Genomic DNA, 15,021 nt, shown 5'->3' on the forward strand with positions numbered 1-15,021 from the left:
AAGATAATGTTAAATGCTGAATATCATTTGAAATGACATGCTTATTGAAAAATAATTGAAATGTCAATCTATTGTCAGTCCTAGAAATAGAAATAAGGTGAAACTGGAATGTCTGACCATCCCCTCAAATTTTGAAACAGTCAAGATGTAAACATTATAAATAATTAGTCATTCAATACAAACATGATGGATGTGTACCAGGAATGTGGATGATTTAAAGTTATCAGAAGCACGTCTTTAATATGTAAAGAGATAGAAATTAGGTTGGTCAGTTCTAATGAGGTGGATGAAACTGGAGCCTATTATACAGAGTGAAGTAAGCCAGAAAGGAAAACACCAATACAGTATACTAACGCATATATATGGAATTTAGAAAGATGGTAACGACAACCCTGTATACGAGACAGCAAAAGAGACACTGATGTATAGTACAGTCTTTTGGACTCTGTGGGAGAGGGAGAGGGTGGGATGATTTGGGAGAATGGCATTGAAACATGTATAATATCATATATGAAACGAGTCACCAGTCCAGGTTCGATGCAGAATACTGGATGCTTGGGGCTGGTGCACTGGGACGACCCAGAGGGATGGTATGGGGAGGGAGGAGGGAGAAGGGTTCAGGATGGGGAACACATGTATACCTGTGGTGGATTCATTTTGATATATGGCAAAACCAATACAATATTGTAAAGTCAAAAAATAAAATTTAATTAAAACAAAAAAAAGAAATTCTTAAAATAAAAAAAAAAGAAATTAGGTTGGATAAAAATACAACAGAAATGCTCAATGTTAAGAAAGTAAATGAAAACAATTCATGCAACAGATGTTAAAAATAAGAGATATAATATATATTGAAAATAGCTGTAGGAGTTTTCATGGAGAACATTATAATAGATTAAAGTGAAAAAACAGAGTAAATTTAAGATAAGCAGTGACAGAAAAACATGAGAGAAATATGAGATGGGTCTCAAACACTGAGAAAGGCAATATTATTTACCAGTTATGGGCACCTTAGAATCTGCAATATTGTTCTACTAATTATCCTCTCTTCCTGGTATTTTGTTTCCTTTTCCCTAATTCCAACATTTCTTTGATCCAGCCCTACCAGGAACATAATTCTCTTATTCATTGAACCACTAGATGTCTTATTTCCTGGCTATCCTTCATCACATCCACTCTACTTATTTGAGCTGCCTATTCCCTAACCTCCCCATCAAAATTGTTCTCTTTGCTATGATTTATGACCTGGTCATTGTCAGGCTACTCATTCATTGGAGAAATGCCCTCCTGTTTTGGTCTCTGTGATCTTTCCTCACCCTTGTTCCCTATTTCTCCCACAGCTCTTTCTCAGTCTCTACTGATTACTTGTCCACCTCCTTCTGCTCTGAATGTAGCATTTCCCAAGTTTTTAGGAAATCCATTCCATCCTATGACTTCAAACATGACTTCTCTGAAGACATCAAAATCTATCACCAGCCTTGATGTCCCTTCTGAGCTCTTTCCAATGGCCTAGGGCTCCTACCTGGGTGTTCTATCACACAGGTCCAAACAAACATAATGTATCGAAAGCCACTCTCAGCCTAGCTAGAATTTCAGTATTAATGGCAGCAAATTCCCTGTTTTCCTCTCCTTTGACCCTCATCCAAAGTTTTCCCAGGAGGGCTTCCCAGTTGGCACTAATGGTAAAGAACCTGCCTGCCAATGAAGGAGATGTAAGAGACACAGGTTCAGTCCCTGAATTGGGAAGATCACCTGGAGAAGGGCATGGCAACCCACTCCAGTATTCATGCCTGGAGAATCCCAAAGACAGAAGAGCCTGGCGGGCTATGGTCCATTGGGTTGCAAAGAGTTGGACACGACTGAAGCAACTTAGCACACACGTGAAGTTTTCCCAAGTGTTTATGTCTGCTCTAACTTTTCAGAGGTTCCTCATTCAAACTCTGCTTTCCTTTTGCCTGATCAGTTGCAATTGTCCCCTGCTTTGAGATCACCCATGGACAGAGGAGCCTGGTGGACCACAGTCTATGGGGTAGCAAAGTGTCAGACACAACTGAGCAACTTAACAACAACAACAACATCCATCTCAACTTACATTAATACGTGTGGTGAAAGCAGACTTCTCCACAATCTGGTTGAATCACTCTTCTCCAAAATCTTTGCTAGTTTTCTACTGGTTCAAAAAGAGTTCACATATCTCCACTTAAGCAAGCAAAATCCTTCCTTTTCAACTTCTCTTTCCAGTCTTATCTGCAAGTCCTTCTTGAATGAGCATGCTGCTCTAAACTAATGAGACAATGCACAGTTCCCTAAATATACTTTGAGTTTCACATTTTGAAATTCCATTAGTTCTTTTAAAGTTTTTGCAAAAAGTTGCTTGCTCCTGGTGTAATTTACCAATCACAAAACTAATCTATCAAATTTAAATAAAATGAACAACTTAACTTTTTTTAGGCTTACTATCTTTACGGTTTTAAAGAGTTGCTCAGAATTATTTCCTACCAATATGAAGAACACTTCAAGATTCAAGATGCTCTCTTCCAGAATAAAAAATATGAGATACAAATTTAAAACAATCTAGACTTTACTTTTTTATTTTCTAGTCTTCATTTTTAGAATCATAAAAATAATCGTACTTGTTTCAAATACTTTATCCATTACAGAATCATGTAACATGAATAGCTACTATTTATTAAGTGCTAGATAAAGCACTAAATTCTTTGTGTGAATTATGTCATTTAACCCTCACAACAATCTTATGAGATAAGAACTATATCTACATTTTATAGGTGAAGAAACTGAGGATTAAGGAGGTTAGTAGCTTCACCAAAGTCAAAAGCTAATAAGTGGTACATCTGTGATTTGACGAAGCCACATTCCCAGGAATCAAAATTTCTTACAAGCCCACCTGCAGATTATAATCACATCTTCAGTTCAAAGTTTCTACTTGGGCTTTTAGAGAGTGAATAAAGCATGGTGAACTCCTTCCATTGAGGACATTGACCTATAAAACAAAGACTTGGGAAGTCCCTGGCTTACTCAACTCTACACAAAGGTTGAATTTTTAAGAAGTACCTACAGCACCATCTGTCCAACACCTTCTCTCCCCACCACTGACTCTCTGACCTGACATCCCTCTTTTGGTTTAAGGTACCAATCTCTCCCTCTGGTAAGAGTACTTTCCAAATGTCATTTGTTCATATTATTATTAACACAAGTAAGGTTATTTCCTAGAACAAGTAATGCAAAAAACTACTAAACTACCATAAACAATATTTCACATATAATTTCAGGAGGTTACCGGACATCAAACAAAAAAGCAGTCAAAAAAGGAAGGAAAATGAACAAAGTCTTCCTGTAAGATATGCTCCCTGTACCTTTATAATGCCAATGGGAGAGAAAAGATTCATAAACTCACTTTTCATCTTCCTAAGTATCTTTGGATTAGAAAGAAAGAAGGCTAATAAGTAAGACAGACATGCAGACACCACTAGCTGGTAAGGCTATTTTGTGCAAAGCAGAGAAATCACCCCCTATCCCCAAAGCAGAGAAATCAGCCATCTGCCAATATACTGTCATTGTAATCATGCATATGTGCTAAGTCAATTCTGTTTTGTCTAACTCTTTGTGACCTTGTGGACTGTAGCACACCAGACTCCTCTGTCCACGCCACACTCCTCTGTCCACGGGATTCTCCAGGCAAGAATACAGAAGTGGTTAACCATTCCCTTCTCCAGGGGATCTTCCCAACCCAGGGATCAAACCTGCATCTCTTACATCTCCTGCATTGGCAGGAGGGTTCTTGACCACTAGCCCCACCTGGGAAGCCCCCTCATGATCATGTGCTGTGCTTAGTCTCTCAGTTATGTCCGACCCTTTGCAACCCAATGGACTGTACAAGAATGGACACCATTCTTCTCTGTCCATGGGATTCTCCAGGCAAGAATACTGGAGTGGAAATCAAAGAAATTTTGACTCCTGGGAATGTGGCTTAATCAAGTCACAGATGTATCACTTATTAGCTTTTGACTTTGGTGAAGCTACTAACCTCCTTAATCCTCAGTTTCTTCATCTATAAAATATAGATAATAGTTCTCATAAGATTTTTGTAAGGGTTAAATGACATAATTAACAAAAAGAATTTAGTGCTTTATCTAGCATTTAATAAATAATAGCTATTCATGTGAAGAAGGCAATGGCAACCCACTCCAGTACTCTTGCCTGGAAAATCCCATGGACGGAGGAGCCTGGTAGGCTGCAGTCCATAGGACCGCTAAGAGTCAGACACGACTGAGTGACTTCACTTTCACTTTTCACTTTTATGCATTGGAGAAGGAAATGGCAACCCACTCCAGTGTTCTTGCCTGGAGAATCCTAAGGACGGTGGAGCCTGGTGGGCTGCCGTCCATGGGATCACACAGAGTCGGACACGACTGAAGCGACACAGCAGCAGCTATTCATGTTACATGGTTCTATAATGGATAAAGTATTTGAAACAAGTATGATTATTTTTATGATTCTAATATGCCATGCCCTCCTCCAAGTGATCTTCCCAACCCAGGGATTGAACTCAGGTCTCCCACATGGCAGGCAAATTCTTTTCCATCTGAGCCACCAGGGAAGCCCAATTGTGATCGTATCGATCTAGAATGTCTTTATGTGAATAGTGCCCTCGGGGGTTGTTCCAAGGACAATTCACACAACCTATGTAGAGCCTGGAAGACAATTAAATAATCAGAGAATAAGATCCAGAAGGATAGGTTCATTTAAAAAAGAAATGATATATTAATGCAAGTGACAGCCTGACAAACAGCTTTTCTATTGGGCTGGCCAAAAATGTTCTTCAAGGTTGTCCATAAGACATTGCGGAAAAATGCAAATGAAGCTTTTAAGGTCAACCCAATGCAAAAGGCAACAAGCAGAGTGTCTGTCCATGTGAACAAAGAACAAAGCAAAAGAAAGAAAATGTCAGGTACAGCTTGAAAAATCCAGGCTACAGAGAGGAAGAACTGCCTAACAGGAAGGATGGAAACACTAGGAGATTCAGAACATATATTCATTTGTGTGTGTATACCGATCCTTCAGTACACACACACAATTCTTCCTCAGTTTCAAGAAAGAATGCCAGACTTCTTCTGGCGGACACAACTTCTAAGCTAAGATAAAGATGAATAGATAAATTAGAGTTCAGACCACCTGGTTGTGCATCCCAGCTCCAGCTCTTATCAGAGGAGGATTTAGCCCATCCATTAAGTTTATTTAGGTTTCAGATTACACATCAACACCCCACAGAAGGCTTCCTTACGAAACACCTAAAGAAAGTTTCCCACCATCTCACCAGCAAATACTATCTCAGTCTACTTAGTTAGTTAGTAGTTTGCTTCCCATCAATTACTGCAACTTGCAATTTTTACTTTTCTACCTACTTGTTTTGTTTTCTGTCACTCCATTAGAATATTTAATGCTTGAGAGAAATGTGTCTGTTTTAATCACACTGGTATTTATTCCCAGCACCCAGAGCACTGCCCAGTATACGGATGAATCAATGAGTCTTTCTGAACCCCTTCCCCATTTATAAATCAGAGGTTTTCTGTACTTGCTGTGAAGAACACAACATAAGGAAGCAGCTGGCTTCCACAGTTGCTAAGTCTGACCCAGTCTGTCATAAGACATCATGGCTACTCTCCCCACTACTGCACATCACCATCTCCAGCAGCATCTGGAAGAGCTGAAGGCAGAGAAGCCTGGTGTTTGCAACATTTTATCCATCAAATTGTAGCAATATCTCTCTTTCTGTCTCATTGCTATTTTGTGTCATGATTTACTGTCCCCACAGAGAGGATGGAGCAAGTACCCTAGCTCTTCCAACACAAGCATCTTGTGGCCTTTTCTTCACACAATTCCCAGGGCAATGATTTGCTTAAAAGTGTTTTTCATCATTTCTTTGTGAAGTTCCTGAAACCAGATTATAGCAATAGGACCTGTAATAGTTATTTTCATCATCTATCAATATGGTCAGGCTCTGGTGTCCAATTCCTTGGTCAAGCACTAGTTTAGATGTTGCTGTGAAGATGTTTGTACATGTGACTAACATTTACAACCATTAGGGTTTATATATATATATATATATATAATTGAGATTTTATTGGTTGTTTTGAGGATCACTATACAGACATTTCAGTTTGTACACAATTCTTCACATATGTACCAAAAATCTAAAAAATCACGTAGTTGTGATTCTTTTTTTTTAATGCCCCTTTTTTTTTTTTTTTTTTACTTTACAATATTGTATTGGTTTTGCAATTAGATTTGAGTAAAGCCGATGATTCTTCATTATGTGGGCAGGTCTCATCCAATCAGTGGAAGACTTTAAGAGTAAAAACTGAGGTTTCTCAGAGAAGAAGAAATTCTGACCTGAAGACTGTAACATAGAAATCATGCCAGAGTTTTCAGCCAACTAGCCTGCCCTGCAAATCTTGGGCTTGCCAAACCCGACAGTCACATATCTAATTCCTTAAAATAAATCCCTCTCTCTCATCTCTGTATATAAATATATATATACCTATATGTGTATATGTTTATATAAAGTATATGTGAAATTTTGTTTATGTGTGTTTTTTCTGGAGTTAGAATTCATTTCTTTCATCATCTTCTCAGAGTGATAGTCCCAAAACTCATATATATGTATATATACACAGAGAGAGAACCAACAGTACATATAATAAGATATATATATAAACCATTAGAGCATTAATCAGAACTTGTGATTTTTTACGTGAAAAGAATCCACATTTCCACAGTAATGAAAAAATGTATTTTATTAACTTTTCACTTTCATGCATTGAAGAAGGAAATGGCAACCCACTCCAGTGTTCTTGCCTGGAGAATCCCAGGGACGGGGGAGCCTGGTGGGCTGCCATCTCTGGGGTCGCACAGAGTCGGACGCGACTGAAGTGACTTAGTAGCAGCAGCAGCAGGGAAATGGTCAAGAACATCAGGGTACCCAGTGAGAGGAACGGCACTTGAGAGTGACCTCTCACAAGTGCCTTCTGGTCTCCTCAGAATCACTTAACCCAGGCCACCCTCTGTAATTCAGAGAGAATCAAAACCACAGTTTAGAGCCTCAAAAAAGTTCATCGAGTGGGGAGTAAAGAGCTCCTCAGAGTTCTGACGCAAATGGAAAAGACTTTTTTCCGCCCCTGGTTACCCCTCTGGGCCCTTTCACCACCTGGAAAAAAAATAATGGTACATGATTACGCAGAATAAGGGCCTCTCCCTCCCTCTTGAATTCATTTTTTTTTTTTTAAGAATCTCTTTTCTAAAAATACAAGGAATTCTGTGAATCTTCTTTCTGCTTCTGAAATATTTTCTAAAGAATCTCTCTAGTACTTGCAAAGCGGTGATTATGAATGACTAAACAGTCTTGCATATATTTCTGGAATACTTGGAAATGCCTCTGTTATTTTTGGAAAGATGTGCTTGTTCAGGTTATTCCGCAGTGGGCAGCTACTGAGAATTCTTTAGTGATAAAAAGCCTGTAGCTCCACCTACTGCTTCCTCAAAAATGACAACCTGGTTTCAGCATTCAAAAATAAAAATGAAGATCCAGTCACACAGCTTTATCTTCCAAATAAAACTCATATACTTAACTGATTTCAGTAAACATTTAGTTAAATGTTTCCACCACTGGCAAAACAAACATGTATAGCCCACACATTATGCATTACATGTAGAAGAGAGGGAAATAAAAGCAGGCAAGGAGTAAACTGTTAAGTATTTTGAAATATCTACCAAAGTCGTTGCCAACACCAGCTGAGAAGCGAGGTGGATTGGAGAAGTCCTTGGAGAATACACAGCTTTAGGGAAAGAACAGACTTTAAACCACAGGCAAAATAATCACAAACATGAGGCCTCATGGTATCTTGCTTTGCCTGGATTTGAAGAAAATGGTGACATGGAATCCAAAGGCAAGACAGAAGTGAGAGAATCCAAATCTTTAGCTGAATGCTCTTGTTAAAAGGGTCCAACTCTCTGCTACTTTGTCCTTCCTCGTGGCTCACCCACAGGATCTGGTTCAAGAAACAGTTTCCAATGGAATTAATTCTTGTGTTTGGACTTTGACCACTGCTATCAAACCCCCCAAATCAATGTCTCTACAGTACAGCAAACTTTCTCGTCTAATTTCTAGAACCTCAACCACAATAGACAGTGCTGTTCTCTCAATATGGGACTAAGAAATTCCAACTAGGAAACATGTTTTCCTTCCCTACCCATTTGTTCTTCCTATGAGTCTCAGCTGCTTTTCAGGTAAAAGCCAGTTTCTCTCCACCACAGCTGAAAAGAAATACATATTTCCCATTTTCCATTTTCAACTGTGAGGTGTAACTGAAGTAGGACATACTAGGGAAGAACACTGAGAACTATTAAGTCAGTCATGTCCAGGCATACAAGATTCTTATTGCTAAATCTAGAGGGGTTTTTTTCCCTGATTTCATTAATCATACTTAGCTGCTCAAAAATATGTACAGCTTTGGTTTTAGGGTAATGCAATATAATGTAATTATACCACCAATAGCATTTCTATTTTGCACCTTTATATTTAGAGAACATTTTTTGTCTTTATGGGGTTTTGGAGACAACTTTAATTGGATATAATTTTAACCCCTCCAGAGAAGTTGCCAGAATGCCAATGCTATTCATGCATGCGTTACCCAGATTCACAATGGGGCAAACCATAAAAATTTTGTTCCATTAGTTTTGTCACTCTCTCCATTTTCCAACCCATTTGAGAATACTTTGCAAAATATCTTGCTCCTTTACCCCTAAATACATCAGTGTGTGTTTCCTAAAAGAAGAATATTTTCTTACATTAACCACAGTTCCAAAACCTAGGTGATTTTACCATTGGTGTGATTCTGCTATCTAATCCACAGTCCACAATCAGACTTCACCAGTCATAACAATAATGTCTTTACAGCTATCTTTTTTATCCTGGTCCAGGATCCATACAAGATTCCTACCTTGCATTTCAGTCTCCTTTATTCTGGAGTAGTTCTTCAGCCTTTCTTTATCTTTCATGATCTGGACATTTTAAAAAGAATCCAGCCAGCTCTTTTATACACATTGTCCACTTAGGGTTATGGTCTTTTGCCTTCTCCTGTTACAGGACAGATGCTTTGTTCTCAGTTTGTCTCATGATTTGGCAATACTAACTTCAATCACTTGGTGTGAAATGGTGCTCACCCACTTTTTCCCTTTGTTGTTGTCGTTTAGTCTCTAAGTCATGTCCAGCTCTTTGTGACCCCATGGACTGTAGCCCATGTGGCCATGGGATTTCCAGGCAAGAATACTGGAGTAGATTGCCACTCCCTTTCCCTTTGGATCTTCCCAACCCAGGAACCGAACCAGTGTCTCCCGCAGCTCCTGAATTGGCAGGCAGATTCTTTATCACTGCGTCGCCTGGGAAGCTTTCCCTTCATAAGCAATAAACATTTGTGGGGGATACTTTGAGGCTATGAGCATATCCTCTGTGCAGTGCTCAGTGCTCAGTCACTTAGTCGTGTCTGACTCTTTGAGACTCCATGGAGTGTAGCCCCCCAAGCTCTTCTGTCTGTGGAATTCTCTAGGTAATAATACTGAAACAGGTTGCCATTTCCTACTCCAGGGGATCTTCCTGACCCAGGGATTAAGCTCATGTCTCTTGTGTCTCCTGCACTGGCAGGCAGATTTTTTACCACTGTGTCACCTGGGAAGCCCATGAACACATACTAATTCTCATCAAATTTCAACCACTAGGATGTATTGATGATTTTTCCTGAATCAATTATTAATAATGATGCAAATTTTAATTACTATAAATGTTACAAAACAGTGATTTTCTAACACCATCATCCTTTCTACATATACTAGTTGGCAAACCACATTTAGCACACCTTATTTCAATATTAGCATTTTTCAATGTCAATGACAACCCAGAAGCATATTTGCAAAAACCTAAACTGCTTATTGATTGGAAGAAATAAACTTTTCTTGAATCTGAAAAGTTTCTGGTTATTAAATCCCAACAGAAAATGTTAAATACCTTCTCAAAAAATCCCTCCAAATCATTAAGCAAATTCTCCCAAAAACTAGAAACTATCAAATCAAAACAAAAACTGCACCTAAAAATAACATTGAATTATTTGATCAGCAAAATGATATTTATCATATTAAAAATAGATTTTAAAACCTATAAAAAAATTAAAATAGGGTCTTTTGATTCAAGAGAAAAAAAAAAAAAAACAGTAAAACCTCAAGTCTGCTGAGAGGCCTGCTTATTTGACTTATACGCAGAGCATATTATGCAAAATGCCTGGCTCAGGGAATCACAAGCTAGAATCGAGATTTCTGGGTGAAATATCAACAACCTCAGGTATACAAATGAAACCACTTTGATGGCAGAAAGTGAAGAGAAACTAATGAGCCTCTTGATGAGGGTGAAAGCAGAGAGTGAGAAAGGAGATTGAAAAAGCTGGCTTGAAACTCAACATTAAAAAAGTAAGATCAAGGCATCTGGTCCCATCACCTCATGGCAAATAGAAGGGGGAAAAGTGGAAGCAATGACAGATTTTATTTTCTTGGGCTCCAAAATCACTGTGGATGATGACTGCAACCATGAAATTAAAAGAGACTTTCTCCTTGGAAGGAAAACTATGACAAATTCAGACAGCATATTAAAAAGCAGAGATGATTTTGCCAACAAAGGTCCATATAGTCAAAGCTGTGGTTTTTCCAGTAGTCATGTACAGATATGAAAGTTGGATCATGAAGAAGGCTGAGCACCAAAGAGTTGATGCTTTCAAATTGTGATGCTGGAGAAGACTCTTGAGAGTCCCTGGGACTGCAAGGAGATCAAACCTGTCAAAATAAAGGAAATCAACCCTGAATATTCATTGGAAGGACTGTTGCTGAAGCTGAAGCTCCAATACTTTGGTTACCAGATGTGAAGAGCCAAATCATTGGAAAAGACCCTAATGATGGGAAAGATTGACGGCAAAAGAAGAGTGGGGTGCCAGAAGATGAGATGGTTAGATAGCATCACTGACTCAATGGACATGAATTTGAGTATACTCTGGGAGATAGTGGGGGACAAAAAAGCCTGGCATGCTACAGTCCATGAGATCACAAAGCTGTAGGACACAACTTTGAAACTGAACAACAGAGATCCCAATCAGCCTGGTTTATCTCTTGGTGTGATAACTCAAAAGAAGATTACATAAGATAAAAAAAATTTGGACAGATGGCAGAGTAGACTGAATGAAATGATGGGCAATATGGACCTTCTCCCAAAAATGTATAATCTTGTCAATTTTAATCAGTCTTTCCAGCTATGATTACAGCACACCAAGAAATAAAGTAAGCACACCTAGGAAATAAAGTAAGGAGTCCTCTGCTCGGGGCCAGCTTCAGGGGCATGAGACCTGTACAGCCACACAGGGCACCACATTTAGAAGGGCCCTCACCTGATTTGCTGCTTTGTTGTCAACATCCTGAAATTATTATTTTAAGAACAAGCTCTTGGATTTTATTTTGCACTGGGCCCCACAAATTGTGTAGCCCATTCTGATTCCACCTACAAGACAAGCCCAAGCCTGAAGCCTACTCCATCATTTCCTCTACTAAGGCTTTTATTTCAAGTTCTCAGCTCCTCTTCCTTAGATATTAATATTTGCAGGAGCTTCTAATTAATTTACTAGCCTCTTTTCTCTTGTGTCCATTTTCTCATTCATAATATACAAATCACATCCTGCCACAACCTTAAAATCAGTTAGTGAATTCTCACTGTATGCAGAATAGAGTTCACGTTCCTTCACAAGGCACAGTTGTCCACTGCAGAATGGTGTGATCTCAATTCTACTCCACTACTCTCTCCCTTACCTCTTTCATGCATCCTATGTTATTGCCCCAGAGTCATTGCCTCAGATGTCCTTGTCCTTCCCTACCTTGGTTCATTCCTCTGCCTGGGCCGTTCTTCCCCCTCAGTTCTCTTATCTGGAGAGCAGTAGACCAATGTAACTTCTGTAGCCTTCCCTGTCTTTTCCCTGCATGTGTGCTAAGTCACTTCAATTGTGTCTGACCTGTGTGATGTCATGGACTGTAGCCCACCAGACACCTCTGTCCATGGGATTCTCCAGGCAAGAATACTGGAGTGGGCTTCCAAGCCCTTCAGTGGATCTTCCTGACCCAGGGATTGAACCCATATCTCCTGAAGCTCTTGCATTGCAGGTGGATTCTTTACTGGTAAGCTACTGGGGAAGTCTGTACTTTTCCCTACTGCATACTAATTTTTGTCTCCTCTTTAGAATAGCATCTGAACATACTTCTCTGGTATTTGGTTCGGTTCAGTTCAGTTCAGTTCAGTTGCTCAGTCATGTCCGACTCTTTGCGACCCCATAAATCGCAGCACACCAGGCCTCTCTGTCCATTACCAACTCCCGGAGTTCACTCAGACTCACATCCATGGAGTCAGTGATGCCATCCAGCCATCTCATCCTCTGTCGTCCCCTTATCCTCCTACCCCCAATCCCTCCCAGCATCAGAGTCTTTTCCAATGAGTCAACTCTTCACATGAGGTGGCCAAAGTACTAGAGTTTCAGCTTTAGCATCATTCCTTCCAAAGAAATCCCAGGGCTGATCTCCTTTAAAATGGACTGTTTGGATCTCCTTGCAGTCCAAGGGACTCTCAAGAGTCTTCTCCAACACCACACTTCAAAAGCATCAATTCTTCAGCGTTTAGTTTTCTTCACAGTCCAACTCTCACATCCATACATAACTACTGGAAAAATCATAGCCTTGACTAGACGGACCTTTGTTGGCAAAGCAATGTCTCTGCTTTTGAATATGCTATCTAGGTTGGTCATAACTTTCCTTCCAAGGAGTAAGTATCTTTTAATTTCATGTTGTCTTCTTCTGGTAAATTTTCCAATAAATACCAGTCATTTCCCCCCACCAATAAGTGACACAACACATCCCTTTTGTGCTCATCCAGGATGTGGGGAATTGAAACAATACTGTTCCCCTCCTAGAAATTCTCCAGAATATGGATTGCCTAATCTGGGTGAGCACTAGGGGACTGCTATTCCAATTCTTCATTTCACCCCAAAGAAGGAGAGAGGAGAGAGAGGCTCTTCCTGGGTTACTTAATTAGTTACCAGGCATGCTGAGTCTTAGGACAGTACTAATCCCATTGACCACATTGTCTTGTAATTAAAGGCAAGAATCCAGATAAACATTCTTTTGTGTGTGTGTGTGTGTAATAAAGTTTTATTAAAGTATAAAGGAGATAGAGAAAGCTTCTGACATAGGCATCAGAAGGGGGCAGAAAGAATACCCGCTTGCTAGTGTTAACAATGAAGTTATATAATCCAAAGAATATCTGGAGGTTGTAAAGACCTCATCAGACCTACTCCCATAATTTACATTTTTTTTTTTCTTGGTAGATCACTTTATCAAGCTTTACAATTTGGAGAGTGGGCAGTAGTAAAAGAAGTTGTGATAGGGATGGCTAGGGAAAGGTAGTTGAGAAGAGCAAATCCCTATAATTTACATAATAATTTACATTTTAAGATAACACTGTCCTCAGGCAAGATACATCCTTGTAAAGACCAGGTCTACTCCCATAATTAACATTTTAAGATAACAGAAGGTTGAATCCAAAGACTGTCCTTAGGCAGGATACATTATTGTTATATAATCCTAAGGAATGTGGAGAAAGAAAAAAGGTTTGTCCTTTCTTCCTCCTTGAGAATTCCAGACCCCTCTCTCCTTGGAGACCCCTAGACTCCCTATCAACCTGCCTAGGAACTGACTCTCTCATTTCCCTCCTTTTCTTTTAGGATAATTATGTTGCCTAGGGAAAAAGGGCGTCGTTCTTGTTCCATAACTACTTCCGAGGTGATAAGAGGTATTGTCCCTAAATTGGTGAGGCAACATATTCTCCTAATCCTCATATTGAGGATATCTGATCCAGGGGCCCCAAATAGTAGCTGGAGGAAGCTACAGCAGTAGCAGGAGTTTGAGCAACCATTTGTAACTTAAAAGCTTTCATGCGGCTAGAAACAAATCCAGTTATACAGTTACAGATGCAGGGAGCAAACAGCAAGAACAAAACAATAAGAATTATTGTAATTAAGTTGTTGGCTAAATTTTGGGGATGGCCCTGTTTGTTCCCAACATATAGAGGCAGTAGATATTAAATGTCCTTTTTCAGGAGTTAGCCATGTAACCTCATCCCATATTTGATAAATGTCAGGTAAAAAACCATTAGATCTAGACCTATTTACCTTATATGTAGCAAAATAGTCATTGAACCGAGACAATGTATAATCAAAATTAAAAGTCACATTATGTCCATAGTTAGAGTACAAAGTGTTGCACCAGTCCATTTTAGGGTTGGTAGATGTCATCAGATGAAGAAGAGGCATCGCATGTGATTGTTGTCGAAGGTATTCACAGGCTTGGAGAAAGTCTTTTCCTTGAAGTGGGGATGTCCACCATGGGAAGCCTTCCACTGATGAAGAGGGGAGTGCTCTGCAACCCAGCAGTTAGACCGATTGTGGAATGCAGAATAGGAGTGAGCCCAGGACAGGAAGGCATTGTCGTGAGGATCCAAAGGCAGACTCAGGATATTTGGAGTCAGCAGAAGTAAGCTCACATAGGTTATCAGGCCCATCCGCTGCCCTTTGCTTAACTCTAGAGCTCGGGTCAGAGCCACAAGCTCCACTAACTGAGCACTGGTTCCCTGGGGGAGAGATTTTGCTTCCAAAACCTGTTCAGCAGTCACCACGGCATAACCTGCTTTATGCTTTCCATCCTGAACAAAAGAACTGCCATCTGTAAATATTTCCATGTCAGGATTGTCTAATGGGGTATCCTTTAGATCCTCCTGAGCTGCATAGTTGAAAGTTAGGAATGAGAACAATCGTGATCAGGTGTTTCATTTTCCTTCTCAGAAAGGAAAGTGGCAGGATTTAGATTTCCACAAAC

This window comes from Bos grunniens, chromosome 13 (genome assembly GCF_055505025.1).
Source record: "Bos grunniens cultivar Pamir isolate PY7600 chromosome 13, Bosgru_T2T1.0, whole genome shotgun sequence".
In the NCBI taxonomy this organism is placed as follows: domain Eukaryota; kingdom Metazoa; phylum Chordata; class Mammalia; order Artiodactyla; family Bovidae; genus Bos; species Bos grunniens.